This window comes from Tasmannia lanceolata, unplaced genomic scaffold, assembly GCF_043159265.1.
Source record: "Tasmannia lanceolata isolate RefF3 unplaced genomic scaffold, GAP_Taslan_0.1 ptg000015l, whole genome shotgun sequence".
Lineage (NCBI taxonomy): Eukaryota > Viridiplantae > Streptophyta > Magnoliopsida > Canellales > Winteraceae > Tasmannia > Tasmannia lanceolata.
In genome coordinates this window covers 24922165-24930872 of record NW_027518692.1, presented here as the reverse complement: position 1 = coordinate 24930872, position 8708 = coordinate 24922165, and positions in this window count along the sequence as shown.

The window sequence follows — 8708 nt, the reverse complement described above, 5'->3', positions numbered from 1 at the left end:
TCTTCCCCTGTTCAGCAAAGCCACTGACCCAAAATTCTGTCATTGGGAGCCTCCTGCTGCCTATGAGATCAAGTTGAATCCGGACGCCTCCCTGGCTAGTGAAACCGCCTCGATTGGAGGCCTTCTCCGAGACCACAAGGGTACAATCCTATCTCTCTTCTCTGTTAACTGCAATCCTCACCCAATCCAAGAATTAGAAATTGAAGCCATCCATCATGGCATCAAATTAGCCATCAAGCACCAAGTTAAGAGTCTGTGGATAGAATCTGATTCGCTCATCGCTGTTATGGCCATAAACCTGCTTTGGCCGTGCCCATGGCGGAAAATCCCAACGCTCGAATCAATTAGATCCATGCTCATCTCTTTTGAGAGCTAGAAGCTGACCCACATTTGGCGTGAAGGCAATAGAGCAGCTGACTTCTTATCCAAACCCAACTGTATCTGTAAAGGAGACTCAATTTCTCTTGAATTGGTTCCACAAGAACTTGCAAAAATTATTTCTGATGATGTATCGGGAATGATCTATCCTAGATTGTAGATTGTAAATTTTCCTTTTTCTAATATAGCTGGTGGGGGTCTGCCTAACCCCAAATTACCGATCAAAAAAAAAAAAGTGGGAACATATATGATATATCCAATTCCTCGTTTTGATAATGACACTCTTATTTTTTACATTCTATTTGATTTAGGAGACTGATATTGGCACTGCTGTGTTTTAATAAATTCACAAACTCAGCTTATCTTTTTATTTTAAATTGGCTCAAGAGTTTTTTGGGAACTGTAGTAACATTTGGCAGCTGTTTAGAAAAAGAAAAGACAAGCTGGGTTTGTGCAATTATATAACATGGTAGTGCCAACATAAGTAGCCTTAATTTTATATCTTGATTTTGATTCTAAGTTTTACTCCTGTTTTATTTTATTCTAATCCCTCACATTGGGTAACTCACATAAAAGATTAATTTTTTTCAAGCACGATCACATTCAACTTATAAAATGGCTAGTGGTATTGACACTGCCATGTTTTAATAATTGCATTAACTCACTCTGTCTTTTATAATTTAACCAACTCTCAAAGGTTATTGCAATTCCCAAAAAGCTCTCAATAGCAAATTATAAAAGAAAAGGAGAAGTGAGTGAGTTCATTTATCAAAACATGGCAGTGACAGTAACAGTAGCTTATAAAAATGATTATAAATTACAAGTGGAGGGGAATTAAGAGTAATCCTACCTTATCAATGTGTGATATATGAAATGAGGGCGGACCAAGTGTTAGAATTGTCAATTAATTAACCAACCGTGTAGAAAATAATCAAGAGCAGTACATACATTATGTCTATTTTTGGTAGGGAAGCTGAGATTTGGCGAGGATCCTGGGTTTATTAGATAAAGAGATAGATGTTACATTCATGGGAACAAGACGCGTAACTCGGAAAACATGAGAGAGGGGGATCCAAAAACACTGGTTAGGCAAAGACATGACACTAAACATAAGAGTTCAAACTGCTCAATGCTCTTGAGTTAATTACATAATCCGCTAGTTTGATGGAAGCATGCTGGGATCTTTGAGAGCATCTTAGTCAATTCTTCTTTGGAATCTTCTGCCATAGCTTTGGAAAGGGATACATTTAATTCCTCTAGTTATGGGCCCTCTCCTTCATTGTCATTTTGATCAAATTGGCTAGATGACATGCATCCACGCATGATACTTTCTTCTTTCGAACTTCTAGTCGAGGCTCTTTGTCTCTCCCCAACTCATCTACAACAAATGATTTCGAAGGATTGATAATAATTTCCGTTCCATATTGACCGTTGAGCTGGTTTCCTTCCTTCATCTTTGTCGTTTCTAGATTCACAATTTCTGTCAGGTCGTCTTCAGTATCTAAGGAGTATTCCGATGAGTGATTTTCTTCTCCTCCTAATTCCATATCTTAAGAGGTGCCTTCTTCACTGTTGGTGGCAATAGAGTAAGCATTCTAATCCCCTACCTCCTCTTCGTTGTCTTCGAGTATTGCGTATGGATTTTTTGAAGCGAAACCCTGGGAAATGCTATATTTTTTGTTCCTTATCCTTTTCTTTCTTTCATTGTTTTTTCTTTTGTGTGTGTGTGTGTGTTTTTTTTTTTTTTTCCGAGGGGTTGGGGGGGGGGGGGAGACTTCGAGTTGTTCTTGCGGAATTGGTTTCTCTTGAGTCGTGTTTTCTTCTAGAAGTAGGAACCTAGCTCTTAGATTTCATGGACTTCAAGTTGTTCTTGCGGAATTGGTTTGTCTTGAGACTTTTTTTTCTTCTAGAAGTAGGAAATCCAGCTCCTAGATTTCATCCTGATAAATAATCTAACACGACCGTTGCCACAACCCATCTTATATGATTGGAAACCGCAGTTGTGCCCTATTTGCAAATCATTCAACTACTCCATCAAATCATGCCTGAAAGAAACCGGAGAAAAGGAAAAATAGAGGACTCAAAGGCGACAATGGAGACCTATCCAAAAGGATGCCAAGGAATGGTGGCAAGGTCACAAGAGACCCCTCGAGCATTGAAAAAATGTCTACAATCATCTAGTGGGATTCGTTTGGATCTAGCCAGTTCATTCGCAATGAAGCCTTGACGAGTGAAATCTCCTTAGAAGGATATGTTGCCTTTAAAAAATGGCCAAAATATCATGTCCCATGAAAATGATCAAAATATTCTTCCCATATAGATATCAAAGTATCCCTATCTCAAGGAGTTAGACATTGTTTTGTTTGACAAAATTCTTGATTTAATTATCTCGAATAGGCAATTATTTCCAAATAATTTAGGGAAGGGGTAGATCTGCCCCTTTTGATTGCTTGGGACTCCCAGCAGCAATGTATTAATGACTGCAGGAAGGGCTGATTGCCACGTACAATGCTGATGGGTGTCCCAAGTAATCAAAAGGGGCGGATATATCACTTCCCATAATTTATACATTTGGAATATGATCATCAGCAATGCGTCTGGATCACCAGTACTTTCCTGAGATTTGTCTGATCAACCTAGTAGTGTTATAATATGGGTTAACCCAACCCCTCAGTAACCCGTGAATATAGACCGTTGATCACTGTGATGTGGGTTCACCAGTGCATCATGTGTACCCATGATTTATGACCCATGATCTGTGACACGGTTTCAAGATTCAACCCGTCCGGTTTGCTTAAAATGTGATTGTGTACCATCGATCATTGTGATGTGCGTTCACCCCTTCCACAACTCATGACTATAGTCTACGGACAATCGGACCTTGTGATCTAGTTCTCCCATCTGTTGAAAATAAATAAGAACTGCATACCTTATTTGCGCAACCCAAACGCAGAAGTGAGGATCTTGGCTTGATGTTACGAGCCCTTTGATGTCGCAATCGATCCGGTAACGATCTCGTTGTTTGTCGTAGGAGAGGCTACTAGAGTCGCTCATTTGTTCTTCATGATCACAAATCCGAGAGCCTACGGATGATGGCTTTAGAGAGAGACAAGGAGAGAATGGACGTCTCATGATATATTCCTTTTTGGAGATATGGGATGCTTATATAATAATAATAGTTTAGCAATATAAGGCTCCTTCTCAAGATAGGAGTCTAGAAATCCCACCCAAGTCCAACTCCAATTGCTTATCAAGATAAGCCAATATGAGAGTTCTAATATCTCATCACAGCTAATTGGATTATCCATTTAGCATGTTGGGGGCCCACCACCTATGTGGGTGTTCCTATTGGGTTACGGGGAACCCAATATGTATTCCAACACCATCATCATGGTTAACTATTGAACCACAATTAACCCATGATTATGGACCATCAATCTTGTGGCGTAGGTATATAGACCTTATGATGTTAGTTTTTCAAACAATCATGGTTAATCTATAATTTCAATCGACTATCAACTCTGGCACTATACATATTGATTGACCGACAGTCCTTGCATGTGGTTCAATCCTTATCATCAACTGACAAATAGCCTCTAGTTATGATGTACATTCATTTCATTTATCATAGCTAATTCATAATAATATAATCATTAAATTAGGGGAGTGAAAAATCGACCCCCAAACATCTTAAATCGACCTCCTCGAGAAAGACACATGGAAGGTCGATTTAAGATATCTGGGGGTTGATTTATCACTGCCCTTAAATTAAAAGGAAATGATACCCCCCGCCCCCCCGCCCCCCCCCCCCAAAAAAAAAAATCCTCTTTAGCACTATTTATTAAGTCTTAAATGAAAACGTTAAAGGGGTGAATTTACCCTCAAGCAGTGAACCATTCTCACATAAACCGTTAAAGGGGGGGATTTTATCCGGTTGGGGCTGCGGGTGTTTGGGGGAATATCATTTCCCTAAATTAAACTGTGATGAATAATAAGAGGTATTTTCTTTCCTTTCAAGTAAAAATATTTAATGAGCATCAGTGTGAGAGTTGTATACATGGTAAGGTGCCTTCACTCCCATTACAAATGGCCTCGTCTTGTTGGTCTTCAAAAGTATGTCGCCAAATCACTTTTGTTGGCACTCCTAGCTAGCCTCATCAGTTGCCCCAGCACATTGTAAACAGTGCCACGCTTGCATAGTTTGGCGTGGCCATGATGGTGCTCCGAGCCCGTTGTGTGGGATCAAAATTTTTTATTTATTTTTATAACGATTTATTGAAACCCAAGAGAAAGGTAAAACAGTAGCATGGGACAAGGTGTCCTAAGCAAAAATACATCAGACGCAAAATCAGAGTCCTAAACCCTACATTGTTTCCCTCTCTAGTTATGTATTAAGCACCACAATCTCCTCTTCTTTCTTCTCAGCTCCATCCTTTGCTGAAGAATCTGCTTTATCATTGGCCAAAGGCGGCATATGTGAAATTTAGGATTGATTATCCGTGCTATATCTCTATTTTCAGCAATTATCCTTGCTAGTTTCCAAGGCCATTTGCTTTATTTGATGCCCACCCTAAAACATTTGCCGAGTCTCCTTCAAAAGTTTTGTACATGTCCCATATTCACTTGTAATCAGGTGCATAAGATCTGTCGGACCGTCTAGGCCTATTATTTACACATTTCACATGATGAGTTGGCTTTACCTATGAATCGCCAACTATTCCAAAAGCTTAAGCTGTTGGAACGTGAAATTATACGATGAGTGGGCGTACAAACACGTAAAGGTGGGTACCATGGAAGTACCACCCTTGATATTTGATCCAACGGTGTCTTCTCAAAAAGTGAGAAGTCGTTGGATAAAATATCAAGGGTGGTACCACTATTACGTGTTTATACGCCCACTTGTCATATAAAATCTCCTTCAACACTCTCACTCACATGTGGCACCTCTTTTTTGGGTTGGCCGTACACATGGACTTTTAATATCAAGGAGTTGTTAGGTTTTGAACCCAGGACATCAGTTGTGAACTTGTGATACCATGTCATAGAGTTGGTGTTATTTAATCATTCATACCTCGTTAGAATATATCAAATCTTATGAGATCTGACCGTTGGATCTTTCAGTGATGGATTAAGCAATTTGGGGTAGATTAAGTAGTTTGAATAGATTAGGCAAAGGAATTAGACTAGGATAATATCTTTTTATTGTTATCTTTATCTTTCCTTGTTTATCCCTTAAGTTCTCTATATAATCACTGTGAGGGTTGCCTATACTCATCCAAGATTAGTGAAGATTTCCATTATTTCACATGACTTTACTGTGGGGATAAGTGTATTTGGAGATGATTGATGGTGCTTAATTTTCAAGGGACGGAAAGGCAGGACATGACATAGTTGGGAGGTTTATAGTGATATATTTGCTTAAGGTGGGAAATTTGGCCTTTAGAGAAGTCAACACTTCCATCCCTCCATATATATAGATACTTCGGTGAGATGATCCATGCAAAAGTTGTAATAAATCTTAGAGGCCTCTTACTGACCCATGGGGGTCTCAATTATTGCGAGCATTATAGTAGTGGTAAAGACCCAACAATACTTTAAGATAGCCTTTGGTGAAGATAAGAATGTCATCCTCAAACAACAAATAAGGGATTGGAGTACCATTCTCAGAGGATTGATCCAATGCACCTTGGAAAGTCTCGACAAAGCCTCCACAATTGAGCTCAGAGGAAACTTGCAAGGTGAGTTCCCTGTTTATAAGAACCAATCAAGGTGTAGTGGCATTAGGTTCCTAGATTTTTCATTCAAATCTAATAGCCTGTAATATATGTAATGTAATATTAGCCCCTGTCGAAGAGCATTACTGTCAAGTAAATATGAAATTAATATAAATAGCAACCAAAAGTCATTACTGACTTAAGGTTGCAGATTCTCTCAATTCTCAATTCTCTTCATGGTATTAGACGTCCGGGTGATCCATCCACGACAATTGTTTCTCCTTCACGCCTAAATTTATCAATTTAACACCAAAAATCTCTTTTTTTTATTACCAATTTTCTTATCACTTCTTACACGCCAAAAACTTCTCAATTTACACAAAAAACTAGGGCTGCACATGGTTCGGTCCGGTTCGGTTTAAGGGAATTTCTTAAACCGAACCGATCCCATCGGTTTGGATTTTTTCCAAACCGTAACCGAACCGATTGGCAGTTGAACCGAACCACCGGTTCGGTTTGGTTCGGTTCACGGTTTATTTGTATTTTACCTATAGGTAGTGGGCAGTCATAAATAGAAAAAGACATAATGGATTAATATTGGACGAACCGTTTGATTTTGGGGATAATGGACAACTTTGGACCATTTGATTTTGGGGATAATGGACGAACCGTTTGAAGTTTGAAGTTGAACGGCAAAAAATACTAAAAAGAGATATCTGAACCGGTTCGGTTCGGTTTTCATATCAATTGCCGGTTCGGTTCGGTTTTGCAGATTAATATTTTCTGAACCGTGAACCGAACCGATTGGATCGGTTTTGTGAAAATCGTAACTGCGACCGAACCAGTAGATATAAAAACCGAACCAAACCGAACCGAATGGCCCGGTTCGGTTCAGTTTATCGGTTTGAGCGGTTTTGTTGTGCAGCCCTACCAAAAACTTATCCTTTTTCACCAATATTTTCTTTTTAACGCAAATACTATCTCTGTCAACCTTTTTCAAATTCTTCTATCAAATCCTTCTTTATTTCAAACAAGTATGGCTTCACCAACAGATGAGAACACACCTTCACTGGAACAAATTCCTCATCCGACCTCTACATCCTCTTCTCAAATTCCATCTCATCTTGTTTTTTAAATTACTAATATAAAATCCCTAGTCAACATCAATCTTGATCAAGAAAACTTCATTCTATGGCAAACGATTTTTATTCCAATCTTAAATAGTCATGATGCCCTAGAACATGTTGATGGCACTTCTTCCGCCCCTCCTTCTACAATTCTCACTGAATCTGGCGAATCAATTATTAACCTAGAATTTTTACTTTGGAAAAGAATCGATGATCGAATTGTTTCTTGGTTAAATGCCACACTCTCTACATAAATCCTTAAACATATCTTAATTTCTTATCATTCATTGACTGCCAGACTAACTTGGACAGCCATTGAAAAGTTTTTCATGATCAAGCTAATGCTCGTTATCTCCAATTAAAAATGGATTTCAATGATCTTATGAAAGACAACAAAACAATGGATGTTGAGCGGCTTATCCCCTGAATATGATAGCTTTGTTGCCGCAGTCACTGCTCACCCCTTTTACCAAAATTTGATCAAATTCGTCCGGTTTTACTTGCGGAAGAACATCGTAAAATTCGATATAATCCTTCAAATCCTCCTGTTGACAAAGCCTTTTTTGCTAATCATAGTCGTGGTTACCATGCAATTAGCGATGGTCGAGGGGGTGGTGGACGATTCAACCACAACAATCCTCCTTTAACATATGGTCGTGGTAGAGGTAACCAAAACTCTTATTTCCTTTACTCAAGCTCCAATTGAAGGAACACAGTAAGCCTTTTCTATGTCTATCTTAATGGGCGAAGATGCCTCCCTATATTCTTTTGTAATGGAAGTGGTCGAATCTCGTGGGCGGTTGAGAACGATATTATTTGAGATTTCTCTATTAGGCACAAATGCTTACTGATAGGTGATACTAACTTTTGGAGGTGAGAGCGAAGCCACTTGATGAAGAACTTGTCCAACATGTTCTATTTCAGGGATATGGTGATTAAGGCGATGTTCAATTAATTCTTTTTAGAATTCGATTGGTGTGAAAAGCGAATCAGCGGTGTTGATCTAGACCATTCATTTCAAAGGCCATTATCTGTAACCGAATGATATGATAACCCTCCGCGAACTATCATTATCAAGCAACTTCAAGTCCAAGAGAAGCTCTACATCACATGAACTTCTCCCGACTTGCTGGCTTCGTGCCAGATTCTACCCGGTATGTACCTTTTCTATGTAGGGTCATCTTTCTTAGATGATTTTGGGTCAATCTATTTAGGTTGGGCCAATACAAATGAATGGTTGAAGATCTTCAAATAAGGTGAGCCCCATTGTACTTCTTGAAAAATGCATGCATGTAGGCGCACACATTATATAAGATTTAGGTTCAATGGATGTTAGTACGATGAATTCTAGACTGAAGGGGGCCCTTGCAAAAAAGAGGTGAAAGGGCTCCCCCATTGGTGATGACTTATATTTTGGGTCATGGGATCTAAAGTTCTAAACCGAAGTGTATAAGGTGGGACCCACTATGTTGGGGTGGGTACGACTCAT